At 40.8% G+C, this 24,060-nt stretch overlaps 1 protein-coding gene across 2 annotated transcripts in view; it reads right to left on the bottom strand.

Annotated features, from left to right (window-relative positions):
• Nucleotides 1-24,060, bottom strand: part of OSBPL1A (oxysterol binding protein like 1A) — a 158,326-nt gene that overhangs the window by 105,205 nt on the left and 29,061 nt on the right. The gene's annotated exons all lie outside the window — the stretch shown is intronic.

Raw genomic sequence — 24,060 nt, 5'->3', positions numbered from 1 at the left:
TGGAACTCACCATGAATGCCTCCCTTGTTCTCTTATAAAGACAATGGTGCCCACCTGAGAGGTACTGGAACTGAGTTCCAGCAAGATCTAGCTGAAAAAAGCCCTGGTAGTAACTCAGTGGTTCTCTTGATTCATCTGAAAATAATAATATTTATAACAAGACCAGCAACAAACAGCTATTATTATAATTATTATTATTCACCCTTCACCACAAGGTTCCATGGTGGGTCACAACACTGTAAAAACAGCTGAAAACAACTCACAATCACAACTGGACTGAGTTGTGCGTGTGTGTGTGTGTTGTCACATGCCAGGGTAAAGATGTGCATCTTTAGCAAATGAAAGAAAGTATCAATTGAAGGTGCCAGGTGCTCCTCTGTGCGGAAGGAATTCCACAACTGAGGGGCTGTTTTCTCCTAAGCTTTTGAGGGCAGAGAAAATATCAAGAGAGCTGATATCAACACTCAAAATGGTTTGTAGAGAGACCTACGGTACTTGCAGCCTAACTCAGGGGCAGCAAACTTAAAAGAAAACAAGAGGTAAGTCCAGAAAAAAGTAATATTTTTTTTTTATAATTTTTTTATTGGTTTTTCAACATATAATATAAAACAATACAAAAAACAAACACTAACAAACAAACATATAAACATGTATAATTTCATAAAATTTTTCCATGTACCCAATTTCAGCGACTTCCCCATGCCTCCCTTTTCTGCATCCCTATTTTAAATTTTTTCAGCAACCCCTGGTCTGAATTACTTATTAATTCCTTTCTTTAACCCTTTTCTTTCCTCTTGTCCAACATTTATCGCTGCAGAAAAAAGTAATAATCACTCCTTCAAGTAACCATTCTTTGTTATTTGTTTAGGGATGAGGTAGTCAATGAAGTGCCCTCTAGATCATGGGCAGGCAAACTAAGGCCCGGGGGCCGGATCCGGCCCAATCACGTTCTAAATCCGGCCCATGGACGGTCCAGGAATCAGTGTGTTTTTACATGAGTAGAATGTATCCTTTTATTTAAAATGCATCTCTGGGTTATTTGTGGGGCCTGCCTGGTGTTTTTACATGAGCAGAAGGTGTGCTTTTATTTAAAATGCATCTCTGGGTTATTTGTGGGGCATAGGAATTAATTCTCCCCCCCCAAAAAAAATAGTCCGCCCCCCCCAAGGTCTGAGGGACAGTGGACCTCAGCCCTGCTTAAAAAGTTTGCTAACCCCTGCTCTAGATGTTGTTGAAATAACTCCCATAATTCCTGACTATTGGCTATGCTGATAGGGGCTGATGGGAGTTGTAGTCAAAAATATCGGAATGGCACCATGTTGGCTACCCTTGAGTGAGCTCATCCATTTCTTTTGTGCTTTACATTCTTCCTGAGAATATATGCTCATACTGGACAAATTCTACTTCTTGATAATGCTACATACCTTGCTTGTTGCCTTCTACAATTCTTCAGTTGTGCATTTTCTTATAAAAATGCATTTCCCTGCGCACCACGGGGGAGCCCTACTGAGCTCAATAAGAACTCACAGTATGCACTGTTATTATGCTGTCATCTTTGCTGGATCAAATTGCTAATTGTTTGGGGCAGATGCCTTTTCTTTATGGCATCCAGTAAGGGGGCGGGTGGGTGGGGGGAATGTTACCAGCTCTACAGGAATATGCTTTCCCTGAATTTACACCATTTGGAAACTCAAATCTACCAGGAAGTTTCCTGTTAAATCTATATCTCCATCTATCTATATAAAGAAGCCCATGTATTTCCTGATAGTGTAATTATTTTAAGAATTCATGTGGTTTTTTTAAAAAAGTCGCAGCCACAGAAGGACCTTACAAGGCATCTCTCAGCCCTCAGTGTGTTAAAATGGCTGACTAGAGAGACTAACATAACCTTAACTGTAGTGGCATGAACAACATACCAGTGTAATAATTCATTTAGAATGATGACACCTGAGACCTAATTTAAAAGTCCTAGATGAATTCTGTTCTCACATTCAAGCCTCAAGGCTGCTGCAAACATACCTACGAAATCCTAAGAACTATAGTGAGCCTAATTGAATTGGACTTAAATGGACCGTTGAGGTGGCCTCACAGAGCTCCGGGGAATTTATATTGTCTATACTGTATCAGAATCACAGCTTGAACTGAATAACTGGTTACATTCAATCATGTTACTGTAACTCATGCTTGAGGTAAAGGGGAAACCTTTAGCTATCAGCAAGGCTGTATGGAAAACAATTTCAAATCACTTTAAACCCAGTTGGCAACTACTTTGCCAATTACGGAGTCCTTTGGGAGAGGTGTGTGCTAGGGCTCAGGACTAAATGATTTATGTCAAGCGCCCCGGTCTCTGAGGCATATGTGGGAGCCTGCAGAGGAGGTGCTTCTGGCTAATTATTTCTCCTAAGAATACTTTAGCGAAGGTAATTTGCGCTTGCAGATGAGTCACACACTGAATAAAAAGACAAGAGGGAAACGGAGGCTGCAGCGAAATGGTATACCAAGAGATAAAAGGGAAATGAAGAGGGTTCTTTGAAAATGTTCAATCTAGTATGTAAAAACGAAGAGCAAACGCTTAGATTTGCACTGGAGAGGGGGAATTCAAGAGTAATGTAAAACACATTTTAACGATAATATCTGAATTTGGAATATAGTTTAAAATGCTGCTAAGGTTCTCTTTCTCAAATGGCATTCATATTGCAGTCATTAATGTTAAGGAAATACGAGTATTATTAATCCAGAGCAGCTGATGCAATATGGGCCGAAGTACATTTCTGGATTAAAAGGAGGTGCTTCACTTTGTACCGGCTTCTTGTTAGGGGTTTGCTCAGTATAATTGGATAACTCATAATAGCTTTCCCCCAAAGTTGGAATTTGAAGAGCAGAGCCCTTTAAAGCTTCTATTTCTTTTAGCACCGATCCAAGGGTTGTAGTCAACTGAGTCCTATTCAGAACAGACGTATTAAAATGGATGAATCTAAGTTGGCCATGTTTATTAATGTCAATGGATCTACTCTGAGTAGGAATGGCATTGCCCATATGTGCAGATGCAATTTCTGTTGACTCATATATTGTTGGAATTGTCAGGTCTTATGACTGAATTAATACAATCAATACTTATTTGGTGCTTTTTTAAGTGCTCAAATTGCTCAAGATGGAAAATCTCAGCAATAATTACAACAACCCTGTAAAGTAGATCTCTGCTGTTAGCCTCGTGGTGAAGGCAGCAAGGGATTGGGTGAGTTTGAAAGAGAGTGTTTTCACTTGGATCACCCAGTATACTCATGGTAAAGCTAAGTTCTTTTAACCTGGTACTCCCAACGCATCATTCATAAACCCATCATTCACTACACTAGTTCTCAAATGAGTGTACTTTAATTTCAGTTTTTAGATTAAGGAGTTATGGTCAGACAATAATACTATGAACTGGATTTCCTTCTTGATCAGTTCAAATAAAACTACTGTCATACCACCCCAGCCACAGAGATAAAAGTGAATTTAGATGCATGGCACCTTCATAACAAGCAGGCAATGCACATAAAAATATGAAAAATAATAATTCTATTAAGCAGATGTGAATGTTATTGTCATGTGAATGTCCTGGCAAAGAATGTGGAATTGATATGTGTTAGAGAGATGTGGGTTGTCTAGCCTCCCAAATAGGAATGTTCTGAAATATTCATTGCCCAAATCAGTATGAGGACATTAATTGTCAGTCTGAGGATTTCTCTTGCATAAGCATCAAAAACATTGGATATCAATTTAGAACTGTATTTTCCCCCACCTCCTCCTCCTTTTTAAAAACCAAACCAGAGATTTAGCACAGCTGCTGCCAGCAAAATCATATCTGACCCTGAAAAATACAATTGCCATTCTCCCACTTGGAGAATATTGAAAGTCAGATAAGCAGTAGGGGTTGAAAAGCACTTCAGGCAGTCCCATTAAAAAGGCACAGGCATACCAAGTGCACACGGTTAACCTTAGAAAAAGAGCAGAGAGAATCAGGTGATGTACAAACAGCAATTGTTGCTACACAGGTTGCAGGGGGAAAAGCTGGGGGAAAATCATAGTGAATTACTTGGCAATAAAGCATGCTACAGAAAGAGTTAAAGCAGCATTCATTTTTCATGCTACAAAAATGTACTTCAGATAAGAGAACACTTTATATGGTACACAAAGTGACCCCATTAGGCGTAGAAGACAAACACTAGTCCTATCAGGAAATTCTGCACCTAAGGAACTATTGTTCCTGCTATGTGAGCATCTTCAGCTGAGCTTCAGAGTTTAGAAGCAAATGCTCATCAGTTAAGCTAGTACAGTGGTACCTCTGGTTACATATGCTTCAGGTTACATACGCTTCAGGTTATAGACACCGCTAACCCAGAAATAGTACCTTGGGTTAAGAACTTTGCTTCAGGATGAGAACAGAAATTGTGCTCCGGTGGTGCGGCAGCAGCAGCGGGAGGCCCCATTTGCTAAAGTTGTGCTTCAGGTTAAGAACAGTTTCAGGTTAAGAACGGACCTCCGGAACAAATTAAGTACTTAACCCGAGGTACCACATTCCTGTTGGCCTAGCAGTTACATCTACTCTGCTGCTCTTGTCCCATGTTATTCAAATTCTCTCCCCCTCCCTCTCCCCCCCGCCCCATTCTCTGTATGTCAGTCTGTTTATTTATTTATAGTGTTATTTACATTTCATCCAAAAATATAGCAAAAAGGCTTACAAAGAAAATAAAAAAATGAACACAATATTTAAAATAATAAAGTGAGTAAAAAAACCCCAATGAAAATCCATAAAGTAGGATCCCACTCACTGAATATTTCACACTCAGCCCTTGACATATTCCACACCCATTAACGCCCTAACTTCAACCAAACCACACCTACAGACGTTTACACTTTTAGACACCCCCCCAAATATTTACTTACTCTCAGCATTTATCAGTCTCACCAATCCCCTAGGTATATATACAAAATATTTACACTACAACACCTAACTACAACACTGACAGTCTTATACTATTTATTCTAGAACTCCACCAACACCAATAAAAACCTCAGCTATTCACAAGATACTCGTTCACATCGGATTATCATCTATGGCTGAGAAACCAAGTTCTCGCCCAGGTGGCCACCAGTTTCCAGCTACTACCTGAAGCATCACAATGTGCCTTATACTGAGTCTATTTGGTTCAGCATTGTCCACACAGACTGGCAGTGGGTCTCCAGGAGTTCAGACTGGAGACATTCGCTGCCCTTCCCAAAAATGCTAGGACCTTCTGCATACTATGCATTCATACAATACAGAAGTTCTACTAGAGCTATGGCCTTTCCGCAGCTGAGAGATGGCTGGACTCCAAATTCTCCCTCAATGTCCCCACACTCTCACCCTGAACAACATTGTTAGGAAACATGCACCAGGCTTTGTTGGGGCTGAGATATGGCATTTGCAAGAATGGGACACAATATGATCTCTCTCTTTGTACAGCATCAAGTTTATTGCTATTTTTTACAAGCCTATTTATGCCTGTACTTTATCTTTCTTAGGAAATTCATTTGTATGCTTTTGCTTTCTAGCCCTTCATATCTTCCCCTTTGCATGGCTGAGCTTTGCTGATCACAAGGGCTAAGCAGATTGAAAACACATGTGGCTACAGAGCAAATGCTACCTTTGACCTCGAGCTATTTCTCCAAGGGAGCATTAAGTTTTCCTGTTGCCTAAAGAATTTATTTTGCCTGGGGCAAAATGCCTTGACATATATCAGGCATGTTTTCATTTCAATTAGTTTGTAGAATAGTATGTTCATAACCAGTTTTGTGATGCTTCTGGAAATTTTTAGACTCAGTGCTGTAATTTTCCTCCAAACTACAGGCTTAATCCTGACTTCTATTCAGTCACATGAGGTGGGACAAAAAGTGAGCCACAATAGAATCATAGAATTGTAGAGCTGGAACGGACCCTGAGAGTCATCTAGTTCAACCCCCTGCAATGCAGGATTCCCAACTAATGCATTCATGACAGATGGATACCACCTTGTGAGGGAGTACATTCCACTGTCAGAACGTTATTCCTGATGTTTAGTCAGAATCTCCTTTCTTGGTTCAGGTCCTACTCTCTGGGGCAGGAGGAAACAAACTTGCTCCATCTTTCATATGACCTCCTGGTTTGGTGTCATCTGCAAATTTGATGAGCGTTCCTAAATTCCTTTGTCCCAGTCATTTATAACTTGGGCAAAGAAATTGAACAACAATGGTCCCAGAAAGAACCCTGTGGCACCCCACTTGTCACTTCTTTCCAGGATGATGAGGAACCATTAGTGAGCACTCTTTGGGTTTGGTCAGTCAACCACCTGCAAATCCACCTAAGTTACCTCATCTAGCCCATATATTACCAGCTTCTCCACAAGAATATCACAGGGGATCTACCAAGCTTGTAAGTCTATCAAAAAAAGAAATGAGATTCACCTGGCATGACATACGTTTGACAAAACCCATGCTGGGTCTTTGGAATCACATCTTTCCTCTCTTCATGTGCGCCCAAAATCTACTCCTATGTCGTCGTCCCCAACCCTCTGGTGCAGATTTTGAGGAGGTGAGGGGGCTGCAGAAGAAAGGAGAGGAGATAGACCTTCCATTGCACAAGCAGTGCTGGGTCCAGCCTTAAGATAGCAACTAGATGTTGGATGCATATTACACAGGAACAGCCACTAGATTTGCAGTTGGCACTGGAGAAATGGAAAGGAAAGGGTGTTCAGACTTTACCTTTCTGCCATTTTAAAAGTCTAAATCAGCTGCCTCAAACAACCCACTCACTACCAACATGGGGGCACAATGAAAAAGGAAAGTAGCAGATAAGGCTATGTATAGGGAAGTGTTTAATGTTTGTTGTTTTATTATTTGTTGGAAGCTGCTCAGGGGCAACCCAGTCAGATGGGCAGGGTACTACTACTACTACTACTACTACTACTACTACTACTACTACTGTTAGGATTGTCCCTTCTGGGGGAAAAAAAAGCCCAGCAGGATAATGTAACACAAATCTGTGTGTAAGGTATAGTTTGGCCTTTATTGTTGAAAATATCATAATTCAGATCATGTCAGCTCCTATTTCTAGGTAAAATTCTGACATCAACAGAACATGACAATCTAACATGACAATGCCAGAGTGGCTGTCACAATTTGACAAGCCAGAATTAAAAGATAGTTATACACACAGGCATCTCCATTCATCTTTCATGGGCTGAACTATATATCTGAAGGAAATACTTGTACAAAAAAAGGGGCACAGCCTACTGGGATGTTCAGTGAAAGCCTCACAGAAATTGATAGGAACTGCACAAGAGAAGGTTCAGTTCAGTGGGGCCTACTGTGCAAGAGCTTTCCAGAGGGTTATGTCCAGGTGATGATGCTCTGTCTGAATGCTTTCAGGATAACGACCCACTTTCTCCACTTTGTTTCCTAGTTTTAGAAGAGGGTTGCATTCCACGCTGGCCAACCAAATGTTCTCAAGCATCTGCACCAGTTGCCTATTCGCTTCTGAGCCCAATTCAATGTGCTTTCATTAACATATGAAGCCCTAAATGACTTCGACCCCAATGCACAAGTTTGGAGATTCGGATCAGTGGAAGAGAGCCTGTTGGTAGTGCCACCACCCTCAGAAGTTCAGGAGGCAGTGGCTTATCAAGACAGGAACTTCTCTGTGGTGGCCCCCAAATTGAGAGGCTAATCAGGCACCAGCACTTTACAGCTTTAATTGGTTACTACTTTTGGAAATGAAGCATTATTTTTTAGTTATACTCCCTGTAAATTGTTTTATTAACTGTTATTCATCATTTTGTAATTGTATTTTAGTTATAAAGCCCACCCTAGTATCTAAGGATGAAGGGCAACTAAAAAAGACCAGATATAGTTTGAAGTAAATAAATGTCTCTGGGAAGCTGACAAGCAGATCATAAAGGACTGTGGTTCTCCAGCAGCTGGTATAATTCTCTGGACCTGAAGGTAACATATAAGCGCCATGGGTAATTGCCACCAACGGACTTTGCCTTCATGAATTTCTCTAATCTCTTTTTAAAGCCATCCAACCCTAGTGGCCATCAGCACACAGCAGAAAATCAAAGCAAAGTCGTGACTTCAGTTTTATCAGCTTCTGCACATCTAGGGAAAGGTTCCACACTCCATTGAAAAGGACCATTTTGACCTTCCTACAATCAATATGAAGCACACAGATTTCGCTATCCATGGATTAATTCTTTCCAGATTTTCTACTTTTGTAAATTCAACTGTTGTTCAGTTCACAAGCATTTCACTGAGCAGCTCTGAGCAGTCAATCATCTTCAAGTCCATAGGTTGTTTACAAGCCAATCATTTTGACAGCTCATTGCATGAGTTTCTTCCTCTGAGGGAATTTTTGCAGTATTTGACTACCTTTAATGCTTTTAAATAAATAAAAATCATAGGTATTCCTCACGATTTCACTACAAACCCATGAACATGAGGTCAAAGAAGCTAGCTCAAGAGGCAGCACAGATTACCGTATTTTTCGCTCTATAAGACGCACCAGACCACAAGACGCACCTAGATTTTGGAGGAGGAAAGCAAGAAAAAAAATATTCTGAATCTCAGAAGCCAGAACAGCAAGAGGGATCGCTGCACAGTGAAAGCAGCAATCCCTCTTGCTGTTCTGGCTTCTGGGATAGCTGCGCAGCCTTCATTCGCTCCATAAGACGCAAACACATTTCCCCTTACTTTTTAGGAGGGAAAAAGTGAGTCTTATAGAGCAAAAAATATGGTATATTTCTTAGAGAGGTGCTAGGGTTACCAGGATAACTTTATATCTCTCTTGTTTTATAGGGGACCGAACCACTCCTAGATTCTGAGATCTAGGAGAATGAATTATGCAGATCACACAATTCCCATTTATAACATTTATTTAATTTGCATTGTCTGTTCAAGTGGTAACTTTTGAATTTGTGCAGAATTCAAAATATATTGGCAAAGAATAGTGCCACCCTATTCTGTTTTCATCAGATCTCACCCAGAGTGCAGTATCAAGTTCTGGGCAGCACAGATTAGGATGGGTATACTAACAAACTGGGATCCAGAGGAAGAAGAGAATGATTGGAGGGGGCCTGGAGACCAAGCCCTAAAGGAATTGAGTATGGTTGGCCTGGACAACAGACCATTAAGATGTGATAGTCATTTTTAACTATTTGAATAATAATAATAATAATAATAATAATAATAATAATAATAATTTATGTACCGTATTTTTCGCTCTATAAGACGCACTAGACCACAAGACGCACCTAGTTTTTGGAGGAGGAAAACAAGAAAAAAATATTCTGAAAGTCAGAAGCCAGAACAGCAAGAGGGATTGCTGCGCAGTGAAAGCAGCAATCCCTCTTGCTGTTCTGGCTTCTGGGCTAGCTGCGCAGCCTGCATTCGCTCCATAAGACGCACACATTTCTCCTTACTCTTTAGGAGAGAAAAAGTGAGTCTTGTAGAGCAAAAAATATGGTATACCCCACCCATCTGGCTGGGTTTCCCCAGCCACTCTGGGCAGCTTCCAACAAAATACTAAAATACAATAACCTATTAAACATTAAAAGCTTCCCTAAACAGAGCTGCCTTCAGATGTCTTCTAAAAGTTTGGTAGTTATTTTTCTCTTTGACATCTGGTGGGAGGGCATTGAAGCATTGTCACACAGAAGGGGGAATGAATTTGTTTTCCGTTGCTCCAGAGGGTAGGATCAAAAGTGTTCACATTGAAAGGAGAAAGATTTCAACTGAGCATTAGGAAGTTCTTCCTGAAGGTAAAAGCTGTTTGACAGTGGGACGGTCAACCTTGGAAGGTGGTGAATTTTCCATTAGAAGCTGGAAGCTGGATGGCCATATATTAGGGATGCTGAAGGGGTAGTTTTCCTGCATCAGTAGCAGTTTGGGCTAGGTGACCTTTTTATGTAAAACAAAACAGAGAACTCTTCACAGTTACAGACAAAAAAAAAATACTCTGTGTGTTTGTTTGTTTGTTTGTTTGGTTTGTTTATGTGGAGAGACAGACAGACAGACAGACAGACAGGGAAGAAAATGTTACAGGGAAGAAAATGGGTATAACTGGCGGAGGTTTCGCATCAATTGCACCAAGGACTAAAGGCCAGATAATTGTAGGGAGTGTCTGAAGCAAACAAGTAGGAGCTCAAATATTTCCATATGAAGTAATATTTAGGAGGAATAAGGTTATTTGCAGGCTGATTGTTTATATGGAGTATAAAAGTCAACCAAATGTCTGGTCCTGCTTCACTTCCTAGTTCCTTCAGATGGTGGGTAGCTATATGTAAAGCTCTCTTAAACCAATTATCCAATGTAAAAGTTGCAGCGTCCTTCCACCCCTGGGCCGCCACCAACCTAGCAGCCACTAACAGATAGACTACCAATGACTTTAGTACAATGGCTGAGTTAGGTGAACTAGTTCACCTTTGAGGTACCTTCTAATCAGGAGTGCCAACTTGGCCCCGCAACCATGGGTGCCCAGGGCTGCAGGTGCTATGCAGTGTGCGTGGCCCTGGCACTGAAATTTGTGGGCCCCTTCATGGGGAATTTTGTGAATGCTCGGGCTCCCAGGGCCCCAGGGATTTGGCACCTATGCATCTAATATACTTTTCTGGCTGAGGAAGAATACCAAATGATGTAATAAATTGATGTGTGGAGTGAAGCACCAAAACAAGGGTTGTAAGAAGACATTGACTTATCTTCCACCCCATTTTTGTTGCATGCAGCACTGGTTCTGTTCCACTACAGTTCAGCTTTTGACAAGAAAATTATTCATTTTGCTCTCTGCTATGGCAGAATTTTCATGGTTAATGGGGACAGCAGTGCCACAGAGATGTGCAAGAGTTCTTCTGAGGGAGGGAGAAAGGCATTGCTGGTCCATAAAGGGAAAGGATGCAGCAGCAGGACTCAGTTTTCTCACAGAACATGAGCCCCCTTCCTTCTCCTCCCCCCCATTATTAAATCTCTCATTCTCTGCTCTGCCTGCTTGCTTGCTTGGGGTCTGTATCACTGTGGTTTCACCCCAATCCTATCCTTTTTACTCAAAAGGGAAATCCCACTGTATTCAAGGGAACATACTCTCTTGTGTGCATAGGATTTTAGTCCTGGAGAGTTCCTACATGGTGCCTGGCATTACCGGTAATTCCACCCATTGCTAGGCACCATGTAGGATATTAAGTGACCCTCTGCTTAACCAGCCCCAATTGGTACCAGCTTCCAGTGGAGAAATGCGTTCAATAAATCCTGTATTCTGGACACAGGAAGCTTTGCCTACCAGCACTGATGTCCAAACTTTTACCAGTTTTTACTGCAGATGCACAAACTCTGAAGGCTAGAGAAGTATTGACATGAAGAATCACTTACAAATGTGCACTTGTTACAGTATAAAGCTAGTTACAGGTAGGTAGCAGTGTTGGTCTGCCGTAGTCGAAACAAAATAATAACAATAAAAAAATTCCTTCCAGTAGCACCTTAGAGACCAACTAAGTTTGCTATTGGTATGAGCTTTCGTGTGCATGCACACTTCTTCAGATACACTTCTGGAAGGAATTTTTTTTAGTATAAAGCTAGTTCACTTTAAGCCACCAAGAAGTCCACTGAAGAAGTCAACAAATGTCGCCTTCGCACATAGATAATGTTATATACTGAGTTGAATAGGATCCAAAATGCAGCAGTCTGATTGGTCCTAGAACAATAGGATCCAAAATGCAGCAGTCTGATTGGTCCTGCAGCAGTATGATTGGTCCGCAGGAGCCACCCAATCCAGCTCCAAGTGGAAGTGAATCCACAACCTGATTGGCCTACAGGAGAATTCCGGAATTAGCCTATCATGTGCAGCCCACTGTGTAAATAATGTATATAAAGCAGATATTGTGGGGGGAACTTCCATTTCCTCCTCACCACTTGAGCTGAATAAAGAGCATGAAATCCACTCTCAACTCCGAGTATATTTCAGATAATGTTCATAGGACTTGGCTCTCCAACTATGAGGAATACTTTTCATGTGACAAAATAAGCTGTCTGTGGTTAAGTGCCTGCCATATAAATCCACTACTACATAGTTAACCTTGATGGCAAGTGTATATCAGAGCTTCTTTTTTATTGCTTTGTCACACACAGCTGAAAACACTGTGTTTGGCAATACGAGAAACGTTTAATACATTTTGAAACTTTCAGGCAGATTTTCCTCTTTGTTTCCCTGCAGTATAAGTCAAATTATGCAAAATGAGAGCCTGATTTTTGCAACTCTTGTACAAGTGAGTAATCTCTCTTATTTGATGCTAGGCAAGTCTGAACTGGGCCCAGAGTAGTGACTCGGAAGAAGCTGAATTAAATTGGTAGCCTGGGGTGTTCCAATTATTCAGCTGACTTTAGGGAACCTGGTACCAGATTTCTATATTAAAAGGTGAGGATCTCACCTGTGTAAATAATGAAGGGAGCGATTAAATTTCGTTCCAGCAGAGACCTTGCCACTCAGAGATCTTGTTAATGGCAGTTGAACTGGTAAATAATTAATCAAAGTCCACAGTGAATAAATATATACTTCCACCCACACAACTTCATCCATGTCCCAAGGACCCAAGCAATGAGTTTCTTCTTCTTCTTCTTCTGAACAGCCTGAGATTATTAAATTATTCAGGAGCTTTTCTCCTGGTTGCAATAGGATGTGTAACTTTAAACTGCCTCAGAAAGCTTCTTGCTCCAGATAAAAAAAATAAGTTGGTCATTCACAGAACTCCTCCATCTCTCAAAAATCTGGTGGGATCCATGAAGCACTGCTCCCTCCAAAGTGCAACCTTTGCTACTGAAATACTGGAAAAGAGTGAGCAATTGACTCGCTCACTTTTGATTTCCTTCAGCGGAAGAAGCATCAGAATGCATCTTACGCCATGAAGAGCTTCACAGTCATCAAACTCAGGTTTAGGTGGCAACTTTGACCACTCACTGCTGCATATATGCAACTGAAGTTTGCAGGAGCTTAAGCTTAATCCCCTTCATGGATCACTGCCTTGTCGTGGCGAAGGGGCTTGAATAACTGCAAGAAGCTATGAGCTATGCTGTGCAGGGCCACCTAAAATGGATAGGTCATAGCTGAGAGTTTAGACTAAATGTGATCCACCTGGAGAAGGAACTGGCAAACCACTCCAGTATTTTGCCAAGAAAACTCCATGGACATAAAAAAGGAGATGCTTTGAGAAGTGAGGGTTTCCAAGGCATGCTCTGGTTCATGGGGTCACAGAGAGTCGAACACGACTAAGACGACTAAACAACAACAAGCACAGAACATAGGATGTATACAAACTCAGACCATTAGTTCATCTAGCTCAGTATTGGTGACACTGACCAACAGTGATTCTCCAGGGGTTTCAGAGAGGGATATTGTCCAGCTTTATCAGGAAATGCCAGGGACTGAACTCAGAACCGTTTGCCTACAAATCAGATGCTCTGCCACTGAGCCTTCAACATGTAGGGTTCATGGAGAAAAGAAACAGTTCTTGCTAAGAGCAGCCACTTCTGCCACTGTGTTCCTTCTGTTGGAAACTAACTGTACTAGTGCAAAGAACAATGCACAACATTCAGGATATCATTTGCATCAGCGTACCAGCAGGCTAGCAGCAATGGATGGAAGATGGCCTCTGAGGATGTGATCCTATCCTGTCCAGCAGGCATAATTTGTGGATATGATTGTTCTCCCACTTAAGAACATTTCTGTGTGATCTTTACTTAACACCCCATTCTTTGTTGACCCTGCATTGCAATGGTCAGTGCCAATAAAACTGTGCTAATGGACTACAGAAGTTGGGGAGTGGAGACGGGCATTAATAAGGTTGGAATTTGTAATTAATTTTTCAAGTTAATTAAAATGTCCAAAAGCACAATAAAACTGCAGGGGAAAAAATCTGGTAAGGGAATGTCAGCCTGTCTGATTAATGCAAGTCAACTGTCTTCTGAGGGTAATAGTAATAATGATGAGATTATGGATATGGAAGAAGCAGCTAAAGAGATGTGAGATGCATGTGGAATACAAACTGTGTCCTAGTTACTATTTTATGGTGCACAATGGATCTTATTAAGGAGGAATAGCAGTAAGAATTACCACTGAATTGCTCCATAAAAGTATTGTGTAATTAACAGTGCTGCACTAGCAGCTGGAGCACTACCTCCCATTGATATTCCATATCCTCAATTTACTTTCAGTCTTTAACTAAAAATATGTGGGTTTCCAGTGCAATTGCAGACAGCTTGAAAAATATGCTGCATTTCCTACTTAATGATAACACTTGAGCAAAAAAGAGATATGTGCTACAGTACTCATATGGAATATTATGCTCCAGTGTACTAGTCAAACAGTCTGTATTGTGCAATGAAATCAGTGGGGAATTGTTTCTATTATGTGAGTAGGATCAGGCAAATGATGTGCTCAACAACTCAGCAGTGATGGTCCCACCCCCACCCTTCACAGTTTCCCATCTCAAGATTGCTCTTGTGTCAACTATGCACTCCTTAGCACTCCTTAGTCACATGGCAAACTTGTCAAGTTGGAAATGTGATAGAAGTTGGGGTGATTAATTGCTCCAGAGTCTTATAAGGGTGATCATCCATCCTTAGTCATCATTTTCTGTACTGAGTGCAAAGGTAGTGCACGCTTACTTTGTGAAATTAGTGACGTACTGAGAGTGGGTCACAAGACGAGAGACGACCTTAACTGGTTATATCTATGGAAGCTAAAAGTTATGTAAGAAAAGACGGATCCTATGAATAGTGATATTGCTAGGCATCCATGAATATGCAACAGTTACATAATGAATTGTGGTTATCTAGGATGAACAGTGTGGGTCCACCACACTGGTGAATTCTTTTATGCTATGTCCATTAGATATCTTCTGTTCTGGGTTCCAGACAAAACACTTACACACATGAAATACCATTGCATCATTATGCATGCTTTGATACTCATAGTTTTGACTAATGTACATATTTTTGCATGCTATTTCCTACAATGCAATGCATTTTTGCATGCTATTTTTCAAACATATTCATTTTGATGCACACTTCCCCCCAATCTATGCATTTTTGAACACATTGTTTTGTTTGGATAAGTGCAAATTTCAAAGGATGGTTCTTATTCTTTCAAAAAGTGCAAATTTGTGAAATTTGGCTTTAAATGTGAACTGAATTACATTTCTTTCCCATTCCTGGTTCCAGATTATTGGTTATTGGGTTGAAGCCTTAAAGCTTTTATGATAGAGCTAGAGACTCTAGGCATATTATTTCCCAGCTATATATAATATGGGCTCCTACACTTGGTAAAAAAAAATGGTAAAGGACCCCTGGACAAGATTTCATGAGGTGCTATATCCATCTTGAAACTAGTTTTGCTAAAGTATTGCTCAGAAATGATGTAGTGAAATAGGCTAATGTATTCACTGTTGGTGAGGATGTGCAAGGATAACACAGACACTTGTGCACATTACGATTACAGGGTATAATCACACTCTGATACTATGACAGCCTCATTTGTTTCAGGCATTTCTTCAAAGCACTTCTACTCCACACAACAGAAAATACCTCTTGTTGGGTGTAATGAACCAGGAAGCAATATCACAATTTAGCAGGGAGCTGATTTTAATAGTGGTAAAGTTTTAAAATGCAGCATAATAGAAACATAAAACAACTTCCAACTATTCATAGATAGTATGACAACATTTGGAAAGTATTAACTATGAAGATCTTAATCAGTTGAAAGCTAAATCCAATCCCAGATTTAATAGAGATGATTTAATAGAGAAATTATATCCAATACAATATACTTGGCTATAAATTGTCAGCTATATATGTCATCAACTGGAAATACGTAAGACAATTCAGGTTCTCTTCAATAGTTCTTTGTTGGTTTTGGGATATATATTTGTTAAGGAAACTATTTTTGCATGTACACCAGCAAACTCCTGTTATATATCTTTTACTAGTTCCAATTATTCCAGTATGTTTCCATAATGATTATTTGCTTGTTTATATTTACAAAATTTATATTTCACCCAATAGCAAAAGTTCTCTAGGCAGCTTACAATAAAAGTGAAACAATTGCATGTGAAATTAAAACCTTAAAAGCAGTAGCAGTAGCAACCATTCCACAGATCTTAAAACTTAAGAAAAAAAACAAGATTGAAATATTATTAAAACATTTTTAGGTGAAAAATAAAATAACAAAGTCCTGGTGCCCCAAAGGCCAGTCTGTAGATGCCAGGGGACCCTCTCTGGGGAGGACCCTCTATAAGTGAGGAACAACAACTGAAGACCACTTTTTCCTAGTAGCCACCTGCAGCACCTGGCTTAGTGGAGGGTAACATAAAAAGGGCCCCCGAAGCAGATGTTAAAGTCAAGGTAGGAAACGTCTATAGGAGACAATCCTTTAGGTAACCTGGCTCCAAGTTAAGACCAGTACATCGCTTGGAAACTGCCTGGAAGCCAGTGCAGATGACATAATGAGATCATAGTGTCCAATCCTTGTAAACTATCTTGCTGCCCAATTGAAGTTTCCAGGTACCCCATATACAGTGCCTCACAGCAATCCAATTAAGAGGTTAAGAGAATGTGGATAGCTGTGGCAAGTCTATCTCTGTCCAGATAGGGTTGCAGCAAGTATATCAGTCCAAGCTGATAAAAGGCGTCTTGGCGACAGAAGCCACTTGAGCCTCTAAATAGTAGTGCTTAATCCAAGAACTCTCTCACATTGCAGCTATTGTCCTTAAGAACTGGCTGAGCAACACTCAGCTGGTCAAATGAACCAGTTCCTTGGATCGAGTCTCATTTTGTAGGGCCTCATCCAGGCACTGGTTTAGAATACCCACTGCCTCACCTAGATTTGATAAAAAGAGGTGGAGCCGAGTGTCATCCACGTAGTAATGGCACCTTGGTCCATATCGCTGGATGACTTCATCCAGGGGTTTCATATGAATGTTAAAAAGCATGGGTGTATGCAACAGAGCCCAGTGGGATCCCAAAGCGTAACTGCCATGGAATAGAATGGGGAACCTGCAGCCCTCCAGATGCTTTGGGACATCTGGCCCTACCAACATGGTCAATGATCAAGGATGGGAATTTTAGTCCAGCAACATCTGGAGGCTCAAAAGGCTCTCCACCCCTGAAGTAAAGCAATAACCACCCAGTGCCACATTCTGGAATTCAGCATCCAAACTGGAGTGGAAAACATTTTCTCTAATACCTATCACTTTTCTCTCTCTCAGTGTCCTGAACTGTGAGACTTAACATTCCTCTATAGATCTGTAACCGCTTGGCTTAACAGAAAGCTTATGTTACAGCTGCACTGTTTTTCTTTTGTTCCTTTAATTCTAGGGCTGAGCTTAGCGCTTTCATAAAATCATGCCAAACTGGTATAAACAGCCAAAAAGGGTGTTTTTAAAACTGTGACTTAAATTGGCTTTTGCGCTTGAATGTAAAACCTACTTTGGCTAGAATACACATTTGATGTAAAATCTGTTCCAAAGTAGCAAAAGTCCAGAAGGGATTAAAAAGTGTTCTACAGATATGAGAAAGCAGCATCCATTGTACTGCCCTCAGTTCCTTACCTGCAAAGAATAATTTAGAATAAGATCCTAAATTTAAAATCCCTAATAAAATTATTCATGCAGCAGATTGCTTTTATTTGCTGTAATTAGATATAATTAAAAAATGATTAGGTGGATTTTGAGGAAGCTAGCTTAAACAACACCACTCTTTATTGGAGAAGAATTTGGTAAAATGCAGTATTTTCTAATGATATCCATGACAGATAAGCAACCATGTGCTTTTCGAAAATGAATCTGGCCCTACAAGGAGTCCATTCAAATGCTTGAAAACCTTCACTTTTTCTCCCCCAAGCATTTGAAAGAACACCCAAACATCCTGTTACTTCTGCTGCCCATTAACCTAAGGGAAAACTCACCTTGTGGGCCAGCACAGAGTAGGAGGTGGTGGAAGCAGCTCCCTTGAAGATGGGAGAGGCCCACCACCAAACTCCTCCTCTTTCCCCCTGACTTTTGCAATGTGAAGATGTTGGCGGCATACCAACATGGGGAGAGTTTTCCTGTTCCCTGCTGAGATTTGCCCCTGCTGCCAGCATCTTCACTTTACAATGGACAGAGGAAGTCTAGACTTAGTGGACCTCTCTCAACTTTGTGGCAACCCTTCACCATGCACAGACATCTCTCTGGCTCCAAGGTGAGTTCTTTGCTCGATGCAATTGGGTTGAACCACAGGTACTACAGGTTACACGGAAAGGGGGAGGATGTTAGGATGAAGGTTATCCTAACAGCGGGGACAGGGATGAGGCAGTAAGTAACAAAGGGTAAGTGGAGCACCTTTGCTTGAATTTTCACAACACCCCTAAATGCTGGCACTGTCCCATAAGGCTGAAGCTCTCATTCAAGTCAGTGGAAGCTACTGTACATATTGTAGCATAGTGGCAAGGAAGTTACTGAGTTGTGAAACAAAAAGGCCCTGTTTGCACCTTGTCTTTGATATGAGCTCAGTAAGCTACTATCAGCTTTGGCTGTACTCTCCACAATAATTTAACAACAGTGACCTACCTCTGACTTAATCAAATTACTAGTCCGTTGCAGAATTCCCCCCCCCCTTAAATCTGGTTGGCAATATCTATCTCCTTATGGAATTGATAGCCTGGCTTTCAGCATTATTATGTTCAGTCACAGCGATACACATCAGCTTTGTATGAACAACATGTTAATTGCAAGGAAACAAGATGGTGTTATCCATGAGTAGCTAGCCCAAGAGTGTACAGGGATGTATACTCCCTCCTGCACTGAAACACAGATGGAAATGCACACCCCCACCAATGCAAATAAGCGCAGATAGTGACACAAACCTTAACATACATCAGATGTGCATTGTATCTGCAAGATTTGCACATGGAAAGCTTACTATTTGCACTGATCTCTCTTGCTTATAATGCTTCCCCCTAATGCCCTACTTTAACAAAACCCAGGCAGCTAGAAAACGCAGCAGTGGTGCCGTCCAACAGCAGCACAAGGCCAAAACAAGCATGAGTGACTTCCTGACATCCACTACAATTAAGAACTAAAGAACAGAAATTCGTTGGGGGGGAGGGGGAGTTAAGTGGGACAGTCTTTGGAAAACATAGCTTTCCCTCTCAATAGTGGGGCATCTGGTGACATTAGTTGAAGTTCTAAAAAAACCTCCCCATGGTCTCTATAAAATGCAGCAATTTTTTAGAAAATAGAAACTGTCATGCATTTGAGTTTGCTTGTTGCCTGGACACACATGTCCATGTTTGTGTATTAGATATTGTTTAAACAGAACACACCTTTAACGTGATGGCTTCTTTCTAGATGGGAAAAGAAAGATGGTGATCAATTTATTTTATTTACAAAGAAATGACTCCATCCTGCCTTCTTTCTTTCTTTCATTATTTATTGAGTAAGATAATAGCTTATGGTACATACACGGAGCCAGCTGTTTGCAGGATGCCAAGAGCAGGTGGTCGGGGAGGCCTCTGATGAATTGCAAAAGACACTTACCAGCTGCTATCTCTGTGTGAAATGAGCAAACCTGCAAAATCTTTATTTTCAATTGGATTGTACTTTTAAGTAAGCAAGGGAGACAGCCAGTATAACTGCAAACCATGACCAACAACTACCCCCAAAAATGTGCAAACACAAGTGATTAGCATACCAGTATTTCAAAATACTGGACGGCTAACAAGCCCATTGGTTTGCAAAGCGAGAGAAAGAGAAAAGGAGGTTTGGGTGTGTGCTGGTTGGTGGGTGGAGGAAGGAGGCATGAGGACGGCAACAGGGAAATGTCTGATGGGCCTTAATGGCCTTCTGTGGAATCCTAACAATTCCCACACATTCACTTCATCAACCATTCAGACTCCTAAACAACAAAGCTGGGCTTTGAACTTCCTCTTTTGCATTTATGTAGGGCACTCTTGTGCGCTGCCTCACCAGGGTGCAATCCTTTGGTGATCACCACAGCCTCAAATGGTCACTGATGAGATGCAGGGATAATGGGTTACAAAGACAGACATTAATAAGGTAAGATAAGAGAGGGGAGGTTTATTAATTTTTCAAGTAAAGTTAGGATGCCCAAGGGCACAGTAAAGCTGCAAAGAATCTAGTGAGGAATGAGGGAGGCCTAGCTGATTAATGCAAGTCAGCTGTCCTCAGAGGGTGATAGCAATAATGATGAGATTATGGAAGAACCTGCTGAAGACAAATGAGATGCATGTGGAATAAAAACTAAGTGTCCTAGTTACTCTTTTGGAGTGCATGATGGATTTTATTAAGGAGGAACAGCCGTATCAATGATTGCTGCTGACAGAAATTCCAAAGCAGAAAGCTAACTTTGCTTTATTGGCAGCCCGGCTCACTTGTCCAGGATAACCTCTAAAAAGGGACACTCTCCTCCTTCCCAAATACTTCCATAAGCATAACATTGTTTGTTGATACATAAGATTTGTATTTTTTTCTTTTCTGAAAAACACTAAAAACATCAGGACTTTTTTTTAAAAAAACCCTGTCTTTCCCTCATTAACCCACATACTTATGATTGCATCATTTAGACTATGTATGGGTCCTCACAGCTTGTGAACCAATATTTCTATTGGGTAAAAATTATCTTCTCTACCCCTCCTTTATTTTCTTTTATGCCTTTCCCCTCTTATTTGGGTTCTCTCACACTCCTATGGCTTACGGCTCTAATTCTTGTTCTTTGTTGTCCTTTCTAGAACATAAATGGTAAACATGTTGACCAGAAAGGAACACAAGATAACATTAGGACATGACTAGAAGTCACAGAAAATGTGTGTCTGCATTTGGCCCTAACACATTTCTGTCATGATGTCTAACAAAAGAACCCTTGGATGTTAAAGGAACCAGCATTCTCTACCTGATACAAGCAATCTCCAATGAACAGGGATGGAGAAGTACTTGAAGATCACTAACTTTTTTGATCACTAGAGCCTTCTCCAAGCTGATGTCCTCCAGATGATGCTGGACTATAACCAGGGGTGGATTTGGAAATGTGAAAGTAGTATGCACATACTGGGTGATGAGCTGAGAGAGCACTGTCTCAAAACCTGGTAAGTAAGATGCTGGGCTTTGAGAAGGAGGCCTGAGGCCTCCCGCCTCCTTCCAAAAGCCTACTTAACACTTTCCTGGGGTTGGGAAGGAGGTGGGAGGGTTCTAGGACCCTGCCAGAGCTCTCATACCTCCTTCCCAAAGCTGGGTGCATCCTTATCCACCTTTGGGAAGGGCAGAACAGGGGTTGGAGGGCGCACCAAGTTTTGGCCTCACAAAGGGTGTCATAGTACCCAAATCTGCCACTGCTACAACTCACATCATCCTTCCCCTTTGGCCATGCTGGCTAGGCTGATGGGAATTGAAGTCAAACAACATCTGGCAGTCACTATATTGGGGAAGGCTGGACTACATGTTACAAGAGAGACTCAGGTCACCAGCTGGGTATGCACATTAAGAAAGTAACAAACATATGTGTCAACATGCATCGCTGTACAGCTCCCGACCTGTTCAAAGTTTTTGTGTATCAGTAGAGAAGCAGTGACATATGAGGGGAATTCTAGCTCCACACATTCTTATAGAATCAGAGGCAATAGTACTTCTGAATACCAGTTGCTGGAAACCACAAGAGGGGTTGGGACCTGCTTGTTGGTTTCCTCCAGGCATTTGGTTAGCCAATGTGAGAACAGGATGCTGGACCAAACAGGCCATTGACCTGATCCAGCAGGCTCTTTTTAAACCAATTTATATGCTTCCACAATGTTTAGAAGCCACTTTTAAAAAGACGACTAATGGAAAGGATGTCAATGCAATATAAGAAAAATAATTGTGTAGGAATTTCATTTTAATATATAGGTGAACAGAATCTTTTACATACCAAGAAGTAGATTTAGCAGAAGTAGAGCGATATCCCATTTCTAATCTTTCCTTAAGTATTTAAGATGCAACTTTAGATCTGGAACCTGCAACTTAAGCCCACGTGTTCTTGTGTTTTATTGACTACTTGGGATCACTATCAATATTACTGTTATAGGACCATGCCCTTTCCTTCATTTAGTAATCCTTACCATCTGTATGACACACTCAAGAACTCAAGAGTCTTTCACATGCATTATGCAGTTGAAATCCCTATGCCAGGGATAGCCAACCCTCTAGATGACATTGGAAAAACTCCTTTAGAGACTGGCAAAGCTAAAACAACAATGCAATGCTTAATTGGGAGAGAAAAACATGTTAAGAAAAAATGGTGCATTGGGGGAGCTTGCCCATGTGTCTGTGTTCATCATCCACCCTGTTGCACATTTCAAGCGCCTGCACTCTTATACCAATTTAACAGTCATGGAGAATTCTGGGAAATGTAGTTGGTTAGGGGTGCTGGTAATTGTAGCTCTGTGAGGTCAACATTTCCTAGGATTCTTTGAGGGAAGCCATAACTATTAAGGTGGCATAAGAATGCTTTAAATGTATGGATGTGACCATGAACTCTACACCCTGCGTTGTAATTCTGATTCACCTCTGCAGGCCACAGCAGCAACCACCACAGCCACCATTTTACAAGCACATCATGTCTCTATGGTAACATGAGATAAAAATCACAGCTGGGATCTCATTGTTATCGCTCTGAAACGTGTTAGAAATCTGACTTATGCAGTAAGCTCAGTTAGAACACCTTGTCAGTTGTGGTGGGTTGTGTTTCAGACAAACTTTCCAAAATAGGTCAGGGACAAGGAAAAACTGCACAGATGCTAGACACCAAATTGTTTCCTTGAGAAAAGAAATCATAATTAGGAATGCTATTGCAGCTATAACATTACAGTACCTTGTATTGATTTTTCATATCCTGTGTTTGCTTTCAGTTTATTAATGGTCTCACATACAGGAAATCAAAGAATTATGACAGGGGTGGTGTGTGCCATTTTGCCAAGTCAGCATTTCTAGAGTAAATTCTGTTTTTATTGTATTTATGTCATAAAATCTCATGCCAGGACTGAACTTGGCATGCAGATGACTTAGAGGGTATTGTTTCCCCAGATTTAAACAAATCAATCTGACTGTTAGATACAGTTAAAAGAAAACCACAGAGATGAATTGATTTTCCATAGGAATCTATGCTATTCCCTTATCAGTTCTTTGTTGGTTCATCTGAATGGCTGAGAGGTTAACTTTTGGAATACAGACAATTTTCAGAAAAGCTTTCCTCTTCTATCCATGAAATAATAAAAGATGGCATAGAAATGATTTAGCTTGAGAATGTTTCTCTCTCTCTGTGACACACATACAAATCGGTAGAAACATTTATTTTTAGGTACTTCTCTCATGCACATATTTGATCAGTAATTATTTCATGATGTATTTCTCCAGTTTCTTCTGATTTGATACATTAAAATGGCTGACATCTTTTGAAATGCAACTATCTTCAAAAAGCTTTTCCTGAGCCATATTTTAAATATGTAATTACCTGAAAGACTCACGCCGCTGCATTATTAAAATGATCTAAATACATATTTATGCAACAGACAATAATGGCTTCATTTTAAGAATTCCCTTTCACTTTATTTACATGACAGACAGTGTCCTATCATGTCAGCCTCTATAAACCTCATTTCTCAGCCATATGAAGCCATAACTCTCAGCTTCTGGGATTTTGTACTGCCTGGTACTGAATCTAAGATTTATTCCCACATAGGAAGGTTTTAAACCTTTTAGATAAATAAGGAAAAATATATCCGGGGGTGGGGAGTTTGAAAGAAGAAGAAAAACCCAAGCCAAAATAACAGCCCTGAAAGGTTGTCTGTGTTGCCATGCCTATGATTCCCAGTAGCAGATGTTTGGGGCATTGAAATTCCCATCAGAACAGCTGCAGAAATGTAGAATCACATCTGGGTTTGTGACACGGCTGCATCATTACCCACTGACAGCAAAACAGCCAGATGCCTCTGATTCGTTTTAG

The sequence above is a fragment of the Podarcis raffonei genome, chromosome 7 (genome assembly GCF_027172205.1).
Source record: "Podarcis raffonei isolate rPodRaf1 chromosome 7, rPodRaf1.pri, whole genome shotgun sequence".
Taxonomy (NCBI): domain Eukaryota; kingdom Metazoa; phylum Chordata; class Lepidosauria; order Squamata; family Lacertidae; genus Podarcis; species Podarcis raffonei.
The sequence above is the reverse complement of the archived record's forward strand: the minus strand, read 5'-3'. Positions and strand labels throughout refer to the sequence as shown.